The 25,423-nt window shown below is 48.2% G+C and overlaps 1 protein-coding gene across 4 annotated transcripts in view; it reads left to right on the forward strand.

The window, feature by feature from the left end:
• The window catches only part of tmem198b (transmembrane protein 198b), a 147,535-nt gene that overhangs the window by 84,573 nt on the left and 37,539 nt on the right, over positions 1 to 25,423 (forward strand). For 3 of the 4 annotated variants that reach the window (XM_038790149.1, XM_038790150.1, XM_038790151.1), the window contains one exon: positions 1,182 to 1,264. The exons of the other annotated variant lie outside the window; for it this stretch is intronic. The gene's annotated coding sequence lies outside the window, so the exon portion shown is untranslated. The remainder of the gene's footprint in view (positions 1 to 1,181; positions 1,265 to 25,423) is intronic. 4 annotated transcript variants of the gene reach the window in all.

The following is a 25,423-nucleotide window of genomic DNA, read 5'->3' on the forward strand; positions in this document are numbered from 1 at the left end:
GGGAGAGATTGACGAGGTTGGGATTGTTCTCGCTGGAGTTCAGAAGAATGGGGGAGGGATCTCATAGAGACTTATAAAATTCTAGCAGGACTAGACAGAGTAGATGCAGAGAAGATGTTACCAATGATGGGTGTGTCCAGAACCAGGGATCACAGCCTGAGGATTCGGGGTAAACCATTTCAGACAGAGATAAGGAGACATTTCTTGACACAAAGAGTGGTAAGCCTGTGGAATTCATTGCCACAGGAAGTGGTTGATGCTAAAACACTTTGAATATATTCAAGAGGCGGCTGGATATAGCACTTGGGGAGAATGGGATCAAAGGCTATGGGGAGAAAGCAGGATTAGGCTATTGAGTTGGATGATCAGCCATGATGGTGATGAATGGCAGAGCAGGCTCGAAGGGCCAAAAGGCCTCCTCCTGCTCCTATCTTTCATGTATGTATCTTTTTTAATGAACATTTTATTGAGGTATTTTTGGTATAGTAACAACAACAAAATAAACAATATACATGAAACCATAAACATAGTGCAAAAGTCATTTACCTCTCTTACAGGTCCCACCCTTATTGACCCTCTACTCGAATGTAAGCTTACCCCCCCCCCCCCCCCCCCCCCCCGGTCTGCTGCTGATTAATTTCCCATGAAGAAGTCGACGACCGGTTGCCACCTCCGGGTGAACCCTAACATTGACCCTCTCAAGGCGAACTTGATTTTCTCCAAACAGAGAAAGCTAGCCATGTCCGATAGCCAGGTTTCCGACTTCAGGGGCTTTGAGTCCCTCCAAGCTAATAGTATCCGTCTCCGGGCTACCAGGGAAGCAAAGGCCAGAACATCTGCCTCTTTCTCCTCCTGGATTCCCGGGTCTTCCGACACCCCGAAAATCGCCACCTCTGGACTCAGTGCCACCCTTGTTTTTAACACCGTGGACATGACATCTGCAAACCCCTGCCAAAATCCCCCAAGGATCGGACATGTCCAGAACATGTGGACATGGTTCCCTGGTCCTCCCGCACATTTTGCACACCCGTCTTCCACCCCAAAGAATCTGCTCATCCGAGCCACTGTCATGTGAGTGTATCTATGTAACACAATAGAGCGAGCGACAGGTTTGGGGCTGAGCTGTGTAATGCACTGGGTGATGTTGTGTTCTTATTGTTCGACCTGCTTCTCCTCAACAGGAACAGTTTCCAACGCCAGCCACCGATGGGACGTTGGACATTGGAGGCTGATGATCTGATTAGAGGCAAAGGACAAGTTGTCGGTGAGTTGTTCCTCTGTTTTCTCAGTGCTGGAGTTTTAGAACAGGACCGGGTGTCCTTGGACCATCTCAGGGACTGGGAGGTCCGATGGGGGAATAAAGGGAAGGAAGCAAAAAGTGTCGAAGTATCTTAGCCCTGGCTCAGACCCAGGTCTGGGCAATGGAACAGAGCTGGTCTTCTTTGCTGCCGGATCATTCTTTCTTGTCAATATGATTAGGTAGTCCGGCTCTTCTAAACAGGGCATAATAATCTTTATTAGTGTCACAAGTAGGCTTACATTAACACTGCAATGAAGTGACTGTGAAAAGCCCCAGTTGCCACACTCCGGCGCCTGTTCGGGTACACAGAGGGAGAATTCAGAATGTCCAATTCACCTAACAGCACGTCTTTCGGGACTTGTGGGAGGAAACCGGAGCACCCGGAGGAAACCTACGCAGACACGGGGAGAAAGTGCAGACTCCGCACAGACAGTGACACAAGCCGGGAATCGAACCTGGGACCCTGGAGCTGTGAAGCAACAGTGCTAACCACTGTGCTGCCGTGCTGCCCTACGTGCTGAATCTCAGGTGACATGTTGCCAGGTGAAGGATATTCAATCGGTTCTCATTAGCCAACCACTCTGGAAGACCCTTGGCCAGTTTTGATCAAATCCCTCAGCAAAAGGGCTTTGTTTTTGGTACAAAACGTGACAGAGAAACACAGAGGCCGGGATTCTCTGAGCGTGCGCCGGGTCAAAGAATCGCCGGGGCGGGGGGCGGGATTCCTGCCACGCCGCTCCAACGCCTGGCCGCCGACTCTCCGCCGACCGGAGAATCGGCGGCAATCGTGCCCGCGTGGTCGTGGGGGGGGGGGGGGGGGGGGGGGGGGCGCTGAAATAGGCCCCCGCAGCAATTCGCCACGGGCGATGGGCCAAACTCCCGCTGAGTCCGGCCGGTGTGGTTCCAAACTGGTCCCACCCGGTGGGAGGTCAGACCCGCAGCCTCTGTGGACGTCCGGTTGGGGGGGGTGCGGGGGATCTGACTCCGGGGGAGGCCTCCACGGTGTCCAGGCCCGCGATCGGGGGCTTCCAATCGGCGGGCGGCAGCGATCTGGAGGGGGCCCACCTCCTTCCACGCAGGCCCGCTGTTCGGTCCCCGACATGTTGCTCCGTGATGGCGCAGAGACGGCAACCACGTGCATGCGCCGGCGCGGAGACGACGTCGTGCGCATGCGCGGACCTGCGCCGGCCGCGCAGGGCCTCCTTTCGCCGCCGGAGCAGCGCGCAGCACTCCGGCGCTGTGCTAGCCCCCTAAAAACTGGAGAATTGCTGGGCCAGGAGGCCCATGGTCGCCGGCGTACACTGTTCCGCCGTTTCCGCCACATCCAACTTGGCCTGGATTTCGGAGAATCTCGGCCTGAATCTTCACAGAAAAAACCATTCGGCCCTTTTTCCCCTTTGTTAGCCAACTGAAACATTCCCAACTCCTTTCCCCATAGCCCACAAATTTTTCTCCTTCAAGCATTTATTCAATTGCCGTCTGAAGATTACTAATGAACCTCATTCCACCGTCATCATTTTAATTCGATTTGATTTGATTTAATTTATTGTCACAATTACCGAAGTACAGTGAAAAGTATTTTTCAACGGTCAACCGGGGCAGGGCATTAAATGTTGGCCCTCCAGGTGTCACTCACATCCCCATGGCCAATTTATAATAAACAAATATGATTTTGTGAAACATCTGCTGAAACAATGCTTCAAGCTGAATGAACAATTTGTTGTCGAGTCAGAAATTTGCATTGGATGGGCGGCATGGTGGCGTAATGGTTAGCGTTGCTGCCTCAAGGCGCTGAGGAACCCGGGTCCCATCCCAGCCCCGGGTCACTGTCCGTGTGGAGTTTGCACATTCTCCCCGTGTCTGCGTGGGTCTCACCCCCACAACCCAAAGATGTGCAGGGAAGGTGGATTGGCCACGCTAAATTGCCCCGCAATTGGTAAATCAAAACAAAAATTAAGGTTGGATGTCAGTTATGACACAAACTTGCACCCCCCACATTGATTCTGTCTACACCTCCCGTTGCCTCAGGAAGGCAGACAGCATTATCAGAGACCCCTCCCACCCAGGCACTGCCTTCTTCTAGACCCTTCCATCAGGCAGAAGGTACAGAAGTCTGAAGACCCGCACATCCAGACATAGGAACAGCTTCTTCCCCACAGCTACTAGACTCCTCAACGACTCCCCCTCGGACGGATCTGTTCCCTGTAAGAACATTATTCACGATGCCCTATGCTGCTCTTGCTCATGTATTTGCTTTGTTTGGCCCCTTGTTCCGCACTGTAACCAATCACTGTTTGTCGATGTATCATTTGTCAATGTTCTCTGTTGATTATTCTTTTTGTCTACTGTGTACGTTCCCTCGGCCGCAGAAAAATACTTTTCACTGTACTTTGGTACATGTGACAATAAATTAAATTAAATCAATCATCCTCATGCGACCTGGCCGACGAGCAGTGATCAACCCTGAACGCTCCAGTGAGCCACTCAGTTCGAGGGCAATTAGGGATGGACAACAAATGCTGGCCCAGCCCAGCGACGCCCACATCCCTTAGAAGAATAAAAAAGTAAAGATCCTACATAATAGCTAAGGGAGTTTGATCCATTTTGATTGAACACAATCGGCCCAATTAGGAATACGTTCTCAAGCCGCAGCCGTTCTGTTGCGGGAGCAGAAGTTTGCTTGAATATGTTTGCAGCATTATCAGCAATTTCTTTCACGCTTATTTTAGCTTGCCCATATATGTAAGAGTCAGGGAGGTGTTGTTTCAAGTGTCTTGTGAGGCTGTTTAAAAATTAATTAGCGCATAATTCCAGGGTAGGTATTTGAATGTTGCGGAGCTCCCAATATCGCCACATCCACAAGGAGAACCATTAATTACCCAGAAACTACTGAAGTGCTAATTGTAGCCTGCTGCCTTTGGAGTTAGTAGAGGAAAGAGATTCTGACAGTCGTGTGGGAGGCGTTGCGGGGGGATCTGTGTGATCAGAGGCTGCGTGTACGTAGTGTGCGCCAAGTGTTCCGAGATCAGTGTGAATTCAGCACAACTCAGGAATCGGAGACTAATGCATCAATGTTCCAAACAGTCATTGGCAGATAAGACATTTTTCGGGGGGGGGGGGGGCAGTGGCTGCAGCCACTGGCCCACAATGGATCCTGATCCCCCGAATGTTTCAATTAAAAAATTCCCCGCTGCAGGGAAATGAGATAGCTCCCATTTCCGGGCACTTGTGAAGGGGGGGGGGGGGCGGGGGGGGGGGGGGGGGGGTGAGGGGAGGCGCACAGTGTAATGCGATTAATCACATCGGCTTAACTACAGTTTTAACGCAAGGAGATTTCTCAAGCTGTTATTATTCTGTTGATACCGAATCATGGTTGTCGCTGTTACAGCAGGTGCCATGTGTCATCCCTGAGATTTAAAGCAGCAGCTATTTTCTAGCTTCCCATCTACCGCGATGATCTCATTCACCGAATGAAAGTTGGATTGGCCATGCTAAATTGCCCCTTAGTGTCCGAGGATGTGTCGGGGCCTAGGTAGTGGGCGGGAGTGGACGACATGGTAGCACGGTGGTTAGCACTGTTGCTTCACAGCGCCAGGGTCCCAGGTTCGATTCCCGGCTTGGGTCACTGTCTGTGCGGAGTCTGCACCTTCTCCCCGTGTCTGCGTGGGTTTCCTCCGGGTGCTCCGGTTTCCTCCCACAAGTCCCGAAAGACGTGCAGGTTAGGTGAGTTGGACATTCTGAATTCTCCCTCTGTGTACCTGAACAGGCGCCGGATTGTGGCGGCTAGGGGCTTTTCACAGTAACTTCATTGCAGCGTTAATGTAAGCCTACTTGTGACAATAAAAAGATTAATGTAAGCCTACTTGTGACAATGAAGATTATAAAATACAGGGTAGAGTGCTCTTTCGGAGGGTCGGTGCAGGCACGGAGGGCCGAATGGCCTCATTTTACACTGTAAAAGCTCTGTGAGTACCACAGCCCCACCATGTCCCCTGAAGTGCTGCTTGCAAATTGGCTGCTGTGTTGTGCAACCATCAGTGGCTAACTTTCATAGAATTTACAGTGCAGAAGGAGGCCATTCAGCCCATCGAGTCTTCACCGGCTCTTGGAAAGAGCACACAACGCAAGGTCCACACCTCCACCCTATCCCCATAACCCAGCAACCCCACCCAACACTAAGGGCAATTTTGGACAGTAAGGGCAATTTATCACGGCCAATCCACCTAACCTGCACATCTTTGGACTGTGGGAGGAAACCGGAGCACCCGGAGGAAACCCACGCACACACGGGGAGGAGGTGCAGACTCCGCACAGACAGTGACCCAAGCCGGAATCAAACTTGGGACCCTGGAGCTGTGAAGCAATTGTGCTAACCACAATGCTACCGTGCTGCCTCAATATTTTCAAACATGTCCCTTTTCAGCACTGGGCCCTATTTAAGGCCAGTATATTCTTCCCAAGCTGGGGTGCTCGGAACGAAACACAGTGGGCCTGATTTTAACCCATTCGAAACCCGCACAGAATTAAAACTGGAAATGCTTGGTCATTCTTAGGGCAGCATGGTAGCATAGGGGCAGCACGGGAGCACACATGGCTAGCACCGTGGCTTCACAGCGGCAAGGTCCCAGGTTCAATTCTCCGCTGGGGCACTGTCTGTGCGGAGTCTGCACGATCTCCCCGTGTCTGTGGGTTTCCTCCGGGTGCTCCGGTTTTTTCCCACAGTCCAAAGACGTGCAGATTAGGTGGATTATCATGCCAAATTTTCCTGAGTGTCCAAAAAGGTTAGGAGGGGTTATTGGGTTATGGGAATAGGGTGGAACTGAGGGCTTAAGTGGGTCGGTGCAGACTCGATGGGCCGAATGGCCTCCTTCTGTACTGTATGTTCTATGTATCGATGCATCTATGTAAATACTGAGCCAGCCGAACTTTGACTCTTTGCAAGGGCAAGTCCAAAGATGTGCAAGTGATGTGGATTGGCCATTCTAAATTACCCTTAAGTGTCCAAAGCGTTTATAGAACATAGAGCATAGAACATTACAGCGCAGTACAGGCCCTTCGGCCCGCGATGTGAAACCACTCTGAAGCCCATCTACACTATTCCCTTATCGTCCATATGCCTATCCAATGACCATTTAAATGCCCTTAATGTTGGCGAGTGGGGTTACTGGGTTGCGGGGATAGGGTGGAGGTGTGGGCTTGGGTAGGGTGCTCTATCCAAGGGCCAGTGCAGACTCGATGGGCCGAATGGCCTCCTTCTGCACCGGAAATTTGATGATTCTATGAATCTTTGACAGGTTGGGAGTTTTATTCAAATACATTCATCTTTCTATTGATCACAGCCCATTGAGACCAAGAGTTTGACGGTGGGAGATTGCTTGTTCCCAGACATGGGTCAATCAAAAGCATCCTTGAGACGGTTCTAGAGCTTAAAGGGTTAAAATATGAGGCCAGGCTGGCGTTGGCTTGAGTATAGGATTAAAGGTAATTGGTGAAAAAGGCCAGTGGTCCCCTTCTGAGGCTTTATGACTTTTTGATCATAGGAGATTGTGGGTGATCTAATCGAGGCATTTAAGATGATTCAAGTGATTCATGAGGTCGATCAAGATAAACTATTTCTTCTAGTAGGGCGGGTGCCCAGAACAAGGAGGTAGAGACCCTTCAAATCAGAGGCAGGTCATTCAGGGGTGAGCACTTCTTCACACAAAGGAGAGTGGAAATCAGCAACTCCCTCCTCCAATTGATTTGAAAAGATTTCACACTGAGATTGATGGATATCTATTGGGTAGGGGTTATTCAGGATTACGGAACCAAGCTAGGCGGACGCAGTTCAGATAATGATCGGCCACGATATCACTGATTGTCAGAACGGAGGCTGAATGGCCTCTTCCTGTCCCGATGTTCCTTGTCCCCGTGTTGTAAGAGGCTGCATGCTTACAGCTTCCTCATAAACAGTCAGTCCAGTCAGGCAAAGGCTTTGAAGGTCGGGGATCCATCATTCCCAGACATGGGTCAGTCACAAACCGGAGAGAATCTCACAACCTTCATCCCTGCCCAGTACCATGGGAGCTGCCGTGTAATTCTAACAATTTATCGACCTTATAAGGCACCAGTCATGGAATTTGATAAATACGGTGTGGGTTTATTTGTTAAGACAAGGCACGTTCAGAGCAGTAATAATTGGGCGTGATCACGGTCGCACAGTGGTTAGCACAGTTGCTTCACAGCGCCAGGGTCCCAGGTTCGATTCCCGGCTTGAGTCACTGTCTGTGTGGAGTCTGCACACAGTCTGCACGTTCTCCCCGTGTCTGCGTGGGTTTCCTCCGGGTGCTCCGGTTTCCTCCCACAGTCCAAAGATGTGCGGGTTAAGTGGATTGGCCATGATAAATTGCCCTTAGTGTCCAAAAAGGGGAGATAGAGTTACTGGGTTACGGAGATAGGGTGAAGGAGTGGGCTGAGGTAGGGTGCCCTTTTCAAGGGCCGGTGCAGACTCGATGGGCCGAATGGCCTCCTTCTGCACTGTAAGTTCTATGATTCTATGAAATCATTGATGGGTCTGTCTCTACTTCCACCACCCTCAATGGCAATGACTTCTGGCCCATCCCAGAATTCCTTCGCCCCGCCATTGGAAGCCACACCTTCAGCTATCCAGGCTGAGAGTTCTGGAATTCCCTCTCCAAACCTCCTCTCCTAAAACCTGACCGAGCTCCACCTGAGCTGGCATTGCCTGGCGCCGTATCGCATGTCTGATTGTGGGATCTTGCTGTGCGCGGACTGACTGCCGCATTTCTTACAGGCGTCCCTGTAAATACTGACAGACTTTCAGAGGGCCCCTGTAAACACTGAAACACCCTCGGGGACTTCTCCAGAATTCCGACAGGATTTCAAGGGGAAATGTCGCAAATACCACAGAGTGTGTATCAGGCTGAAATACGAATCTGTTATTGTTAGAACATTTGTTGAGAGGTAGGCTCATTATTAATTAATTGCTTCATTATTCCATCTGCATAAATTTGGTTGTAAAATGTTTAATTAAAAATGAATCAGATACATAGCAGTAATGGTTTAAGCAGCTGTCGGAAATTTAGTTTTTCCGCAAACTCTGTTATTTGCGGGGGTTTTATCTTCATAGCACAGAATAAATACGCACTGTAACTGAACATCAGGGAATGTCTCTAAATCAATACTCCACTGTAACTGAACCACAGGGAATGTCTCTAAATCAATACTCCGCTGTAACTGAACATCAGGGAATGTCTCTAAATCAATACTCCACTGTAACTGAACCACAGGGAATGTCTCTAAATCAATACTCCGCTGTAACTGAACATCAGGGAATGTCTCTAAATCAATACTCCACTGTAACTGAACATCAGGGAATGTCTCTAAATCAATACTCCACTGTAACTGAACATCAGGGAATGTCTCTAAATCAATACTCCACTGTAACTGAACATCAGGGAATGTCTCTAAATCAATACTCCACTGTAACTGAACATCAGGGAATGTCTCTAAATCAATACTCCACTGTAACTGAACATCAGGGAATGTCTCTAAATCAATACTCCACTGTAACTGAACATCAGGGAATGTCTCTAAATCAATGTTCCACTGTAACTGAACCACAGGGAATGTCTCTAAATCAATACTCCACTGTAACTGAACATCAGGGAATGTCTCTAAATCAATACTCCACTGTAACTGAACATCAGGGAATGTCTCTAAATCAATACTCCGCTGTAACTGAACATCAGGGAATGTCTCTAAATCAATACTCCACTGTAACTGAACATCAGGGAATGTCTCTAAATCAATGTTCCACTGTAACTGAACATCAGGGAATGTCTCTAAATCAATACTCCACTGTAACTGAACATCAGGGAATGTCTCTAAATCAATGTTCCACTGCAACTGAACATCAGGGAATATCTCTAAATCAATACTCCACTGTAACTGAACATCAGGGAATGTCTCTAAATCAATACTCCGCTGTAACTGAACATCAGGGAATGTCTCTAAATCAATACTCCACTGTAACTGAACATCAGGGAATGTCTCTAAATCAATACTCCACTGTAACTGAACATCAGGGAATGTCTCTAAATCAATGTTCCACTGCAACTGAACATCAGGGAATGTCTCTAAATCAATGCTCCACTGCAACTGAACATCAGGGAATATCTCTAAATCAATACTCCACTGTAACTGAACATCAGGGAATGTCTCTAAATCAATACTCCACTGTAACTGAACATCAGGGAATGTCTCTAAATCAATACTCCACTGTAACTGAACATCAGGGAATGTCTCTAAATCAATACTCCACTGTAACTGAACATCAGGGAATGTCTCTAAATCAATACTCCACTGTAACTGAACATCAGGGAATGTCTCTCAATCAATACTCCACTGTAACTGAACATCAGGGAATGTCTCTAAATCAATACTCCACTGTAACTGACCATCAGGGAATGTCTCTAAATCAATACTCCACTGTAACTGACCATCAGGGAATGTCTCTAAATCAATACTCCACTGTAACTGAACATCAGGGAATGTCTCTAAATCAATACTCCACTGTAACTGAACATCAGGGAATGTCTCTAAATCAATACTCCACTGTAACTGAACATCAGGGAATGTCTCTAAATCAATACTCCACTGTAACTGAACATCAGGGAATGTCTCTAAATCAATACTCCACTGTAACTGAACATCAGGGAATGTCTAAATCAATACTCCACTGTAACTGAACATCAGGGAATGTCTCTAAATCAATACTCCACTGTAACTGAACATCAGGGAATGTCTCTAAATCAATACTCCACTGCAACTGAACATCAGGGAATGTCTCTAAATCAATACTAACTGAACATCAGGGAATGTCTAAATCAATACTCCACTGTAACTGAACCACAGGGAATGTCTGTAAATCAATACTCCGCTGTGACTAAACATCAGGGAATGTCTCTAAATCAATACTCCACTGTAACTGAACATCAGGGAATGTCACTAAATCAATACTCCGCTGTAACTGAACATCAGGGAATGTCTCTAAATCAATACTCCACTGGAACTGAACATCAGGGAATGTCTCTAAATCATTGCTCCACTGCAACTGAACATCAGGGAATGTCTCTAAATCAATGTTCCACTGCAACTGAACATCAGGGAATGTCTCTAAATCAATACTCCACTGTAACTGAACATCAGGGAATGTCTCTAAATCAATACTCCACTGTAACTGAACATCAGGGAATGTCTCTAAATCAATACTAACTGAACATCAGGGAATGTCTAAATCAATACTCCACTGTAACTGGACCACAGGGAATGTCTGTAAATCAATACTCCGCTGTGACTAAACATCAGGGAATGTCTCTAAATCAATACTCCACTGTAACTGAACATCAGGGAATGTCACTAAATCAATACTCCGCTGTAACTGAACATCAGGGAATGTCTCTAAATCAATACTCCACTGTAACTGAACATCAGGGAATGTCTCTAAATCAATGCTCCACTGCAACTGAACATCAGGGAATGTCTCTAAATCAATGTTCCACTGCAACTGAACATCAGGGAATGTCTCTAAATCAATGCTCCACTGCAACTGAACATCAGGGAATATCTCTAAATCAATTATCCACTGCAACTGAACATCAGGGAATGTCACTAAATCGATACTCCACTGTAACTGAACATCAGGGAATGTCTCTAAATCAATGCTCCACTGCAACTGGACATCAGGGAATGTCTCTAAATCAATTATCCACTGCAACTGAACATCAGGGAATGTCTCTAAATCAATACTCCACTGTAACTGAACATCAGGGAATGTCTAAATCAATACTCCACTGTAACTGAACATCAGGGAATGTCTAAATCAATACTCCACTCTAACTGAACATCAGGGAATGTCTCTAAATCAATTATCCACTGCAACTGAACATCAGGGAATGTCACTAAATCGATACTCCACTGTAACTGAACATCAGGGGATGTCTCTACATCAATGCTCCACTGTAACTGAACATCAGGAATGTCTCTAAATCAATTATCCACTGCAACTGAACATCAGGGAATGTCTCTAAATCAATTATCCACTGCAACTTAACATCAGGGAATGTCTCTCAATCAATACTCCTCTGTAACTGAACATCAGGGAATGTCTAAATCAATACTCCACTGTAACTGAACATCAGGGAATGTCTAAATTAATACTCCACTCTAACTGAACATCAGGGAATGTCTCTAAATCAATTATCCACTGCAACTGAACATCAGGGAATGTCACTAAATCAATACTCCACTGTAACTGAACATCAGGGAATGTCACTAAATCGATACTCCACTGTAACTGAACATCAGGGGATTTCTCTACATCAATTATCCACTGTAAATGAACATCAGGGAATGTCTCTAAATCAATATTTTTCTGTAATTTAGCATCAGGGAATGTATCTAAACTAGTACCCCACTGTGATTGATCATCAGGGAATGTCTCCAAATCATTAACCCAGCCGCTAGCTGAAGGAAAGCCTCTAAATTGTTAAACCACGTTGGGGTGGCATAGTGTTACTGTAGTTAGCACTGGTGCCTCACAGCACCAGGGACCCAGGTTCAATTCTGGCCTCGGGTCACTGTCTGTGTGGAGTCTGCACGTTCTCCCCGTGGGTTTCCTTTGGTTGCTCCAGTTTCCTCCCACAGTTGAAAGCTGTGCAGGTTAGGTGGATTGGCCACACTAAATTGCCCCTTACATAGAACATAGAACATAGAACAGTACAGCACAGAACAGGCCCTTCGGCCCTCGATGTTGTGCCGAACAATGATCACCCTACTTAACCCACGTAACCCGTATACCCGTAACCCAACAATCCCCCCATTAACCTTACACTACGGGCAATTTAGCGCGGCCAATCCACCTAACCCGCACATCTTTGGACTGTGGGAGGAAACCGGAGCACCCGGAGGAAACCCACGCACACAGGGGGAGGACGTGCAGACTCCACACAGACAGTGACCCAGCCGGGAATCGAACCTGGGACCCTGGAGCTGTGAAGCATTGATGCTAACCACCATGCTACCGTGAGGCCCCATGTCCAGGGTTGTGCAGTTTAGGTTATGGGGTTATGGCGGGGTGGACTTGGGAGTGTAAAATGGGTAGCGTGCTTGCTCGAAGGGTCAGCACTGACGCGATGGGCCGAATGACCTTCTTCTACACTGTAGGGATTCTATGAACCTTGAACGAGGGAATGTCTCCCATTCAATACTCCACCTTACAGCTGAGCCCAGGGACTATCTCACAGAGCCATAGAGATCTAGGTGTTTGCAGCATGGAATCAGACCTTCAGCCCAGCTTGCCCATGCTGCCCAGTTTCGATCACTATCAAATCAGCACTTTTCACTCCAATTTCTCTGGTGCCCTGTCTCTTCCAATCCCCTTTTCCTGGCTTCCTCAATATTTTAATTCACCTATATAAAAAAAAACCCTGAAAATATCTCTGAAAATGCTGTCAGTAAAAGTGACCATAAAGCTGCCTTACCGTTGCTAAAAACCCAAATGTTCACCAATGTCCTTCAGGGAGGGTAGATATTACTTTTATTGTGTTTATTTAATTGCCCTTGAGAAGGTGTAGGCGAACCACCATCTTGAATAGAGTTAAGCTGCTTGCTGGCCATTTCAGTGCACAGTTAAAGAACCAACATGTGCGTCTGGAGTCACGTGTAGGCCAGACCAGGGAAGGGCGGCAGATTTCCTTCCCTAATGCTCATTAGTGAGTGAGATGGATTTTTACAACAATCTGGCTATTTGAAGCTCAATATATTCACCGTAGCTTTTTAATTCCAGGTTTATTTCATTAATGGAATTTAAATTCCCCAGCAGCTGCGATAGGGATTTGAACTCATGTCTGTGGATCATTATAGTAATGTAAAAGCAAATTACAAAGAACAAAGAGAATTACAGCACAGGAACAGGCCCTTCGGCCCTCCCAGCTTGCGCCGATCCAGATCCTTTATCTAAACCTGTCTCCTATTTTCCAAGGTCTACTTCCCTCTGTTGCCGCCCGTTCATATATCTGTCTAGATGCATCTTAAATGATGCTATCGTGCCCGCCTCTACCACCTCCGCTGGCAAAGCGTTCCAGGCACCCACCACCCTCTGCGTAAAAAAACTTTCCATGCACATCTCCCTTAAACTTTTCACCTCTCACCTTGAAATCGTGACCCCTTGTAACTGACACCCCCAATCTTGGAAAAAGCTTGTTGCTATCCACCTGTCCATACCTCTCATAATTTTGTAGACCTCAATCAGGTCCCCCCTCAACCTCCGTCTTTCCAACGAAAACAATCCTAATCTACTCAACCTTTCTTCATAGCTAGCACCCTCCATACCAGGCAACATCCTGGTGAACCTCCTCTGCACCCTCTCCAAGGCATCCACATCCTTCTGGTAATGTGGCGACCAGAACTGCACGCAGTATTCCAAATGTGGCCGAACCAAAGTCCTATACAACTGTAACATGACCTGCCAACTCTTGTACTCAATACCCCTTCCGATGAAGGCAAGCATGCTGTATGCCTCCTTGACCACTCTATCGACCTGCGTTGCCACCTTCAGGGTACAATGGACCTGAACTCCCAGATCTCTCTGCACATCAATTTTCCCCAGGACCCTTCCATTGACCATATAATCCGCTCTTGAATTTGATCTTCCAAAATGCATCACCTCTCATTTGCCTGGATTGAACTCCATCTGCCATTTCTCTGCCCAACTCTCCAATCTATCTATATTTTGTTGTATTTTCTGACAGTCCTCCTCGCTATCTGCAACTCCACCAATCTTAGCATCATCTGCAAACTTGCTAAACGTTTCGAGTCTGGATGACTCTTTGTCGAAGCTGGATCCTTCGTCCAGGCTTCGGGTCTACCTAGTCCAATAACTAGCGGATAAATGTGAAGGTATCCACTTTGGAAGAAGAAACAGAATTGATCATAGAATTTACAGTGCCGAAGGAGGCCATTCGGCCCATCGGGTCTGCACCGGCTCTTGGAAAGAGCACCCTACCCAAGGTCAACACCGCCACCCTATCCCAATAGCCCAGTATCCCCACCCAACACTGAGGGCAATTTGGGACACTAAGGGCAATTTATCACGGCCAATCCACCTAACCCGCACATCTTTGGACTGTGGGAGGAAACCGGAGCACCCGGAGCAAACCCACGCCGACACGGGGAGAACGTGCAGACTCCGCACAGACAGTGACCCAAGCCGGGAATCGAACCTGGGACCCTGGAGCTGTGAAGCCATTGTGCTATCCACAATGCTACCGTGCTGCCCTTGAAGATTATTTAAATGGGGATGGATTGGGAAATGTCGTCCAGAGGGACCTGGTACACAAGTCACTGAAAGCAAACATACGGGTATTGCAAGCAGATGGCATGTTGTCCTTCATTGGGGAGAATAATAATAATATTGTTGGACTTGAGAACAGGAGCAAGGATGTCTTACTGCAGCTGTACATGGCCTTGGAGAGGCCACACCTGGAGCAGTTGTGTGCAGTTTTTGTCTCCTTATCTAAGAAAGGATATACTTGCCATAGATGGAATTCTAGAATGTATAGAATTCCGAGAGGTGTTGTTTCCTCTGGCTGAGGGGGTCTAGAACAAGAGGTCAAATTTTCAGGATAGGGGATAGACCATTTAGGACTGTGATGAGGAGAAACCTCTTCACTCAGAGGGTGGTGAACCTTTGAAGTTCTCTGCCACAGAAGGCTGTGGAGGCCAAATCACTGAATGTATTTAAGAAGCAAATAGATAGATTTCTATCTCTAAAGGCGTCAAGGGATATGGGGAGAGCGCAGGAGTGTGAAGTTGAGATAGAGGGTCAGCCAAGGCAATGTTGAATGGTGGAGCAGGCTTGTAGGGCCGAATGGCCTCCCCTTGCTTTCTATGTTTCTACAACATAACTGTTGAGCAGTACCATTGGAGACATTGACTATTGACAATGCTGACTCTTCCCTGTCCCCGGAAGTGGTCAATCGAGCGTCTCAGTCAGAGGAACATAGAACAGAGAGCATACAATGCAGAAGAAGGTCATTTGGCCCATCGTGTCTGCACTTAAGCCCTCACTTCCACCCTATCCCCGTAACCCAATAACCCCTCCTAACCTTTTTGGACACTAAGGGGCAATTTATCATGGCCAATCCACCTAACCTGCACGTCTTTGGACTGTGGGAGGAAACCGGAGCACCCGGAGGAAACCCACGCAGACACGGGGAGAACGTGCAGACTCCGCACAGAGAGTGACCCAGCGGGGAATCGAACCTGGGACCCTGGCGCTGTGAAGCCACAGTGCTATCCACTTGTGCTACCGTGCTGCCCTGAAGGGACAGCGACTTCTGACTGATACTCATATCCTGTAAACAGCTAAAACATGGTGTTCGGAACATGGGGAGAAAGTCAGAGGTTTGGGGTCGAAAGATTTTTAGCTAACCTTATGTTATAACCTTATAACATAAGGTTATGTAGAACCTTCAACAAACTCAAATGTCAAAAAGCAGTTGTGAAATTCCGCCTCCGCCTCCTAACTGTTGCACTGCAGGAAACACAACACACAGCAAGATCCCACAAAGGACACTGTAACAATGAATTAGATCCTTTGTTTTTTTTTAGTGATGATGGGCGAATGAGCTCTCCGTGCTCCTCTTTAAAATAGCAGCATGGGATCTTTTACAGCCACTTGAGAGGGTGAAAGTGGGCACCTCCGACAGATAGTGTCAGCACAGATAACACGGCATCACAGTGCGTAGCACTGTTGCTTCACAGCTCCAGGGTCCCAGGTTCGATTCCCGGCTTGAGTCACTGCCTATGCGGAGTCTGCACGTTCTCCCAGTGTCTGCGTGGGTTTCCTCCGGGTGCCCCGGTTTCCTCCCACAAGTCCTGAAAGACGTGTTGTTAGGTAATTCGGACATTCTGAATTCTCCCTCTGTCTACCCGAACAGGCGCCGGAATGTGGCGACTAGGGGCTTTTCACAGTAACTTCATTGCAGTGTTAATGTAAACCTACTTGTGTCAATAAAAATTATTGACTTGCTCAACCTTCTGATTCAGAGGGGAGGAGGCTATCCTTTGAGTCGACAATCAGACGAGCTGGTTTAGCACACTGGGATAAATCGCTGGCTTTGAAAGCAGACCAAAGCAGGCCAGCAGCACGGTTCGATTCCCGTACCAGCCTCCCCGAACAGGCGGCGGAATGTGGCGACTAGGGGCTTTTCACAGTAACTTCATTTGAAGCCTACTCGTGACAATAAGCGACTTTCATTTCAAACTGCTGTTCCTACAGCCTCCCATTTCTCTCCGTTGCAGGAGGCTGGTTGTTCAGCACTCAGCCGGTTAGCAAAGCTGACATCATCCATCTGGCTTGGCAACGCAACCACGCTGCTGAAAGCCAACAGCAGGTTCGAGATTCCCCGTTTGGATTGGTTGCAAAGCTGTTGCTAGGGCGATGCTCTCGGCCTTCCAATTGGCAAAACGAGCTCCCGTGCAACTCAACACTCTGGATTCAACAGCATTCCCAGATTGAGGCTCGGCTTCCCAGCCAGACCTGGGGCGCTCAGACTAAAGACCGAGATAGAATTCCGAGGCTGGGGGTGGGATTCCCCAGAATTAACCGGAATTTCCGGAATAAAGCAGTGTTCCCCGATTGAGGCGGGTTCCCGGGGCAGACGAGAATCATTCAGTCCCTTCCCGTGCTGCACAGCTCAGATCCACCGGGAGGTCTTTAAGAAATGAAGTTCGCTTATTGTCACGAGTAGGCTTCAAATGAAGTTACTGTGAAAAGCCCCTAGTCGCCACATTCCGGCGCCTGTCCGGGGAGGCTGGTACGGGAATCGGACCGTGCTGCTGGCCTGCCTTGGTCTGCTTTAAAAAGCCAGCGATTTAGCCCAGTGAGCTAAACCAGCCCCTAGCTAAACCAGCAGGAGAGGCTTGGCTCTGTTTTGTTTTGACTCTGTGAGTGTGGGGAAATCTAAATGAGTTTTTAATGTCGTCTGCAGCATATGTGACAGGTGTTTCTTGTCATTCCTCCCCATGTTTACACAGTGCCAAAGGGAAAAGGGCTCCCAACTGAATGAGGATTTTCCCTGCGTTCGGAATATTAAAAAATCTGCAGAGAGGAATAACTAGTTTGAAAATCTCTCTCATTCAGGGCGCAATTTTCCCGAATGGGGTGCCCCAGGGTTCGGTCCTTAGGGCCCCAGCTATTTACAATCTATATGAACGACTTGGATAGAAGGTTCTGTCGCCAAATTTGCAGATGGCACAAAAATAGGTGGGTCAGTTAGTTGCGATGAGGAAATAAGAACCTTACAAATGGATATGGACGGGTTAGGAGAGTGGGCCAATATGTGGCAGATGGAGTTTAATGTGGATAAGCGTGAGGTCATGCATTTTGGTCGGACAAATGGGAAGGCTATTTATTATCTAAATGGGGGGAGAGACTTTGGGGTACTCCAGTGCAGAGGGATCTGGGTGTCCTCGTGCATGAGTCACAGAAAACGAGCATGCAGGTACAGCAGGTAATAAAGAAAGCAAAGAACAAAGAAAAGTATAGCACAGGAACAGGCCCTTCGGCCTGCCAAGCCTGCTAGACATGTTGCCCGTCTAAACTAAAAAAGCAAATGGAATGTTGCCATTTATTGCTAAAGCAATTGAGAACACATGTAAGGAAGTGTTGTTGCAACTATACAAGGCATTAGTGAGACCGCACCTGGAGTATTGGGCACAGTTCTGATCCCCTCATTTGACGAAAGATGGAGTGGCATTGGAGGCAATTCAGAGGATGTTCGCTAGATTGATTCCAGAGATCAGGGGTTTGTCGTATGAGGAGAGATTGAACATAGAATCATAGAATTTACAGTGCAAAAGGAGGCCATTCGGCCCATCGGGTCTGCACCGGCTCTTGGAAAGAGCTCCCCACTTAGCCCACACCTCCACCCTATCCCCGTAACCCATCAACCCCACCCAGCCTAAGGGCAATTTAGCACGGCCAATCCACCTAACCTGCGCATCTTTGGACTGTGGGGGGGGAAACCGGAGCACCCGGAGGAAACCCACGCACACACAGGGTTGAGCGTGCAGACTCCGCACAGAGAGTGACCCAAAACGGGAATCGAACCTGGGACCCTGGAGCTGTGAAGCAACTGTGCTAACCAGTCTGCTAACGTGCTACAGTTTAGGCCTGACCCGACCCCTCCTTTTGTTACCATCGACCCCCCCCCCCCGCACTCCGCATCGCGGATCAAACCCTCCACATCGCAAGACAATCCCCACCCGCCATTTTCTGGGTCATCCCCCTCCCTCAGGCCCCCGAGACCTATAGTTACGGGGATACCTCCAGAGACCCCCTGAATAGGGGAGCCCACCCCCCACAGAGATCCCCCCCAAAAAAACTAAAGGAACCTCCCAAAACACCCCAGAAAAGAGAGCCCTGTCTGGAAACTAGTGAGCAGTCCAGACAGGGGCAGTAAAAAAAACTACTGTTGTGACACTCACCTGGGCATACCTGCTGGCTCAGACAGAGGAAGCACCACGTGTGAATTCCTGGAAAGAGAAAAGCAGTGACCTGTGTTTAAACCCCTCAGATCCTCTAGCTCAAGCCCTTTATTCATTTCTCTTAGTGGGCTGTGATTCACAGCTTCCACAAACATAGCTGTCAGCCTTGCTTCATTCAGCTCCCTTCATGAATGAGTAACTCTAATGTGCCACAAACGCAATGTTTACAAACATCAACCACTTCAAAGGGTCTTCCACCACAACTTCCCAAATTTGATCCCTTGCCCCCCCCCTATTTCGTTTAAAGCCCTCGCTACTTCCCTAGTTATGCGGTTTTCAAGAACATTGGTCCCAGCACCGTTGAAATGTTGCCAAGCCAACAGTAAACCACCCACTTTCCCCAATACTGATACCAGTACCCAGTCCAGTCCAAACATGTGCAGTTTAGGCGGATTGGTCATGCTACATTGCCCCTTCGTGCTCAGAGGTGTGCGGGTTAAGTGGGGTTACGGGGATTGCAGGGATTGGGTGGGGGAGTAGGCCAGGGTAAATGGAGTTGAAATCAACCATGATTGAATGGTGGAGTGGACTCGATGGGTCGAATGGCCTTACTTCCGCTCCTATGTCTTATGGTCTTATGGTCTTATGGTAGGGTGCTCTTTCAGAGGGTGGGTGCAGACATGATGGGCCGAATGGCCTTCTTCTACACTGTAGCCATTCTGTGAACCACTTCTTCTACACCAGTCTATGAGCCACATATTCATCTCTCTAAATTTATGTGCACAATGCCAATTTGCATATGGCTCAGGTAATAATCCAGAGATCATAATCTTGGAGGTTCTCTTTAATTTAGTGCTTAGCTCCTCAAACTCTCTCTGCAGAACATCTTTCCTCTGTTGTGACTCGTTTTTATACTCTTTTCTCTGTCCTTTCTGTGGCTCTGTTCCAATTATGGCAATCAGTGAATTTGCCCTTCTTTCTGTGTTATCTATGTCCGAATGCTTAGAGTCACCAGGTATCGAATGATACCACAAGTTTCAACCGGATATCGATCAAAGAGACAAACACCAGTTAGTTAGTTCAAGGTCAAAGGTACTTTATTTACACACAATTAGCCATGCAACATAAACACTACTAGTTAACTACACCTTTCGACTAAGACAACCTGTACTTAACTTTAGGAACCCGGCTTTGGTCAGGAAACAGTGGCCGCTGTTCGATTCTGGGTCTATCGGGTTCAAAGGAGTAACTGCTGCTCAGCTGGGCTCATCCGTCTGGTAGCGGGCGTTGAGCTTGTACTTGCTTCTGGTGTTGCTGCACTTGGAGACGGCCGTGACCGGGGTACCAGGACCAAGAGAGAACAAACATATGGCGAACTCTTCTTGTTTTCGGGGGGGTTTTGGCGCTCTTTTGGGCGGTCCTTCGATTTGGGCCTTACTAATTGGGTGATCCCTGATCACTCTATTTGATTCCTTAGCCAATAAGTGGGCGGGGATCTGGGTGACTGGGCATGTCCCAAGCGGTCACTGACCCCGTTGCTTGTGTTTCCCTTGAACAGGGAGTGGCGCCAAAATGTCTGGGACTGTCCCGGTCGTTCGAGTACCAATCCTTTGTTTTGGTGAAGATGGGCCATCAAATGCTAATCGGCCCCATTAAAATGCTAATTAACGGAGTTTCGATGCTATCTGGGCTTCTTGCTGACAAATATGTATTTCAGGCTCTGAGCCTGCCTGAGTCTTGGCTTGTCCATTTTACCCAGCAGGCTTTGCGAGTTCCTCTATACCTAGTTGGAAGTGGCCATCCCAGATGGCTACACCTCATTCTACATATGTCACTGGCAGCTACGTGGACCCCTCCCACTGCACGTTCCTCTCCAGCCTCAGGCAGATGTCTTGAATCCTGGCTCCAGGCAGCCAACACAGCCATCTGGACTCTTGCTCTTTGCTGTAGAGAACAGTGTTAATCTCACTCACTATACTATCCCCTAATACCACTACATACGTTTTTGTTCCACTCACTGGAATGGCCTCCTGTACCACCATCCCACAGCCAGTCAACCCACCCACCCTGCAGCCCTCACTCTCAATCCAAACAAGCTGAAAGAATCTCAAACCTGTTGGACAAACGAAAAGACTGAGTGTCCTGCGTCCTTTCCCTCTGGGTCCCCTTACCTGCCTCACTCGCAGTCACACCCTCCTGTCCACATGATGTGGAGATGCCGGCGTTGGACTGGGGTGAGCACAGTAAGAAGTCTTACAACACCAGGTTAAAGTCCAACAGGTTTGTTTCAAACACGAGCTTTCGGAGCACGGCTCCTTCTTCAGGTGAATGGAAAGGCTTGTTCCAGAAATGTTTATATAGACACAGTCAGAGATGCCCCGGAATGCGAGCACCTGCAGGCAATCAAATCATCAAAGATGCAGAGAGAGAGGTAACTCCAGGTTAAAGAGGTGTGAATTGTCCCAAGCCAGTTCAGTCGGTAGGCCTCTGCAAGTCCAGGCTTGTTGGTGGGGGCCGAATGTAATGCGACATGAATCCCAGATCCCGGTTGAGTCCGCATTCATGCGTGCGGACCTGTCCCTGACCACCTTCCAAATCAGAAGACCCTGGGCGGGATTCTCCGGTGCGGCGCGCCCCCGGGATTCTCCGTCTCGCCAGCCGGCCAATGGGGAATTCCCATTGTGGACAGCTCTTCGTGGAAATCCCCGGGCTGCCAACGCAGCAGAGAATCCCGACAGCGGAGAATCCAGCCCCCTGTCTGAAGAGGTTTGATTGACTCCTGGTATAAAGTATCCAGGTAGCTCCCTGACGTGTCCCAGTATCTGCAGCTCAACCTCCAGCTCAATGACTCTGAGCCAAAGGCCCACAAGCCACAAAGGTGTAGCTGTAATTTCCCTGGGTCAGACTGGCACCCGGGAACTCCCACATACTGCAGCTGTGCCGCGTCACCTGTCCGGCCATCCTGAATGTATCTTTATTAATAATTCATTTATTTAATTTAATTATAATGCTTCAATCAAGGATCCTAAATTTCTGTCGGAAGGTGAGAATGATGCATTAATTTTTTGTTTAATTTTTCCAATTAAGGGGCAATTTAGCGAGGCCAATCCACCTACCCTGCACATCTTTGGGTTGTGGGGGTGAGACCCACGCAGACACGGGGAGAATGTGCAAACTCCACGCGGACTGTGACCCAGGGCTGGGATCGAACCCGGGTCCTCGGCGCCGTGAGGCAACAGTGCTAACCACTGCGCCACCGTGCTGCCCCAAGGATCCTAAATAATGGAAGTGAGTGGGAAGAGGTTTGGATCCTTTGGGATTCCGTACAATGGGAGTTAATGGGAAGGGGTTTGGGTCCATTGGGATTCCGTAAAGTGGGAGTGAATGGGAAGGGGTTTGGGTCCATTGGGATTCCGTACAGTGGGAGTGATAAGGAGGGGTTTGTATCCTTTGGGATGCCCTACAATGGGAGTGAATGGGAAGGGGTTTAATCCATTGGGATTCTGTACAATGGGAGTGAATGGGAAGGGGTTTAATCCATTGGGATTCTGTACAATGGGAGTGAATGGGAAGGGGTTTAATCCATTGGGATTCTGTACAATGGGAGTGAATGGGAAGGGGTTTAATCCATTGGGATTCTGTACAATGGGAGTGAATGGAAAGGGGTTTACAGGTTTTATTAAATCACAGATAATTTGATTTTTAAATAAGTTTAATTACTTCCTTGTGAAAGTTATATTGTTGATGTCTCTGCTACGCGACAAACTTTTTATTTGTAAATATTTATCAGGGGGATGAAAGTAAGAGAGGATGTATTGACGTTATATTGATATTGATATATTGATATTAATATTGATATTTATTGTCACATGTACTGAAGTACAGTGAAAAGAATGTTTTCTGCAGCCAAGGGAACGTACACAGTACAGTAGACAAAAGAATAATCGACAGGGAACATTGACAAATGGTACATCAACAAATAGTGATCGGTTACAGTGCGGAACAAGGACCAAACAAACAATACATGAGCAAGAGCAGCATAGGGCGTCGTGAATAGTGTTCTTACAGGGAACAGATCAGTCCGAGGGGGAGGCGTTGAGGAGTCGAGTAGCTGTGGGGGAGAAGTTGTTCCTATGTCTGGATGTGCAGGTCTTCAGACTTCTGTACCTTCCAGGGTCTGGAAGAGGGCAAAGCCTGGGTGGGAGGGGTCTCTGATAATGCTGTCTGCCTTCCTGAGGCAGTGGGAGGTGTAGACAGAATCAATGTGGGGGTGGCAAGCTTATGTGATGTGTTGGGCTGAGTTCACCACAGTCTGCAGTTTCTTGCGATCTTGGGCCGAGCAGTTGCCATACCAGGCTGAGATGCAGCCGGATAGGATGCTCTCTATCACACATCTGTGGAAGTTTGTGAGAGTCGATGCAAACATGCTGAATTTCTTTAGCTTCCATAGTATTTATGCTCACGAGTATTTAGTATTTTAGTATCACCCCTCCCTTTCAGAGCTGCAGGGACGATTGGGGTGGAATGGGATTAAGTCGTTAGAGTTAGCACAGGCATGATGGGCCAAATGGTCTTCTATCAGTGTCTTGCACCAACCTCAGGAGCTCCCAAAACGATTTCCTGTCAATAAAGTACTGTTTGAAATGCAGTGACTGTTGCAATGTGGGATAGATACGTCGATAATGATCAAATCATGACTCGCTCTCAAGCGTGACAGTTCAAAGGGGGGACAGTTTAAGCGGCGCTCAATTTATTTTTGCCGAATAACTGTAATTATTGCCGAGGCACCTTTGGCTTGAACGGAAGTATTTTCTCTCTTGTGGTTTCCGTACAGCTGCATGGAGGAGGGGAGGCAATCACGCCGCGGGCGTTCACAAGGACCATCTGAGCAAACGGTGCATCAGCGATAAATGTCAGCTCCCTTTCAAAGTGCTTAATCGCTTCAGGGTAAACGCCCGTCTCCTAATGTGGAAAGCGAGAGAGAGAGTGGATGTGTTTTGACTGGTGTAAAAAATCGATGGCAGACACAAAAAGAACGATCTGTTTCCCGGGCATGCCGAGCAAACTCTTTAGCAGTGAGGAGGTAGGGCGCCGACTAACAGTTGATCCAAGCCAGAAAGGGAGGGGGGGGGGGTGAGAACCAGGCCACTTGACATGGCGATGTCACTCGTTAAGAGTTCACCTGAATCCCCACTGGTGATTTAGACCAAGACCTTGCACACCACCAAATTATCATTAGTGATCATTAATAACGTTTAATTGCAGCATGCTCCAAGTGTAATCAAAGGTCGTTTAATCCAGTTAATGACCTCATTAAAATCCATTCTTAAAATCAATATCCTGGCATAAATATAAAAGAAAAGTAAATTACTGTGGATGCTGGAATTGAAACAAAAACAGGAAAGTACTGGACAATCACAGCAGGTCTGACAGCGCCTGTAGTGAGAGAAGGGAGCTAAAGTTTCGGGTCTGAATCCAGGCTCTTTGTCAAAGCTCATTCTGGCGTGTAGAACAAAGAAGAAGATGAAATAATATTTATTGTCACGAGTAGGCTTACATTAACACTGCAATGAGGTTTCTGTGAAAAGCCCCTAGTCGCCACATTCCGGCGCCTGTTCGGGTACACAGAGGGAGAATTCAGAATGTCCAATTCGCCTAACGGCACGTCTTTCGGGACGTGTGGGAGGAAACCGGAGCACCCGGAGGAAACCCACGCAGACACGGGGAGAACGTGCAGACTCCGCACAGACAGTGGCCCAAGCCGGGAATCGAACCCAGGACCCTGGAGCTGTGAAGCAACAGTGCTAACCACTGTGCCAAATAGTAAGTCACACGATTGAGGGAGGCAGTTTGGCTCATCACGGCCTAGGCATCCGGGGGGGGGGGGGGGGGGGGGGGGGGGGGGGGGGAAGGGGGGGAAATAATCCTTCTTGTCTGAGAATGACACAACACAAGACCCATTGTGCCTGCGGCAGCTTTCTGGGTTTCTCAACTTGCCCAATCCCATTGTTCTTTCTGCACCGCCCAATTGGGGCGGCTGGGGTGAGACTTGACCCAGCAATCTTCTGACTCAGAAGCAAGAGTGCCGCCCACTGAGCCGCGGGGCAGTAAGGGAACGTTCAAACCTAAACATACAATAATAATAATCGCTTATTGTCACAATTAGGCTTCAATGAAGTGACTGTGAAAAGCCCCTAGTCGCCACATTCTGGTGCCTGTTCGGGGAGGCCGGTACAGGAATTGAACCCGCGCTGCTGGCCTTGTTCTGCATTACAAGCCAGCTGTTTGGCCCACTATGCTAAACCTTTTTTAAAAATTTAGAGTACCCAATTATTTTTTTCCAATTAAGGGGCAATTTAGCGTGGCCAATCCACCTAGCCTGCACATTTTTGGCTTGTCATGGGGACATGGGGAGAATGTACAAACTCCACACGGACAGTGACCCAGAGCCAGGATGGAACCTGGGATCTCGGCGCCGTGAGGCAGCAGGGCGAACCCACTGCGCCACCGTGCTGGCCCCACTGTGCTAAACCAGCCACCAATGGCGGTGCGAAGGGAGGGAGGAATGCG

Source organism: Scyliorhinus canicula, chromosome 2, assembly GCF_902713615.1.
Source record: "Scyliorhinus canicula chromosome 2, sScyCan1.1, whole genome shotgun sequence".
NCBI lineage: Eukaryota > Metazoa > Chordata > Chondrichthyes > Carcharhiniformes > Scyliorhinidae > Scyliorhinus > Scyliorhinus canicula.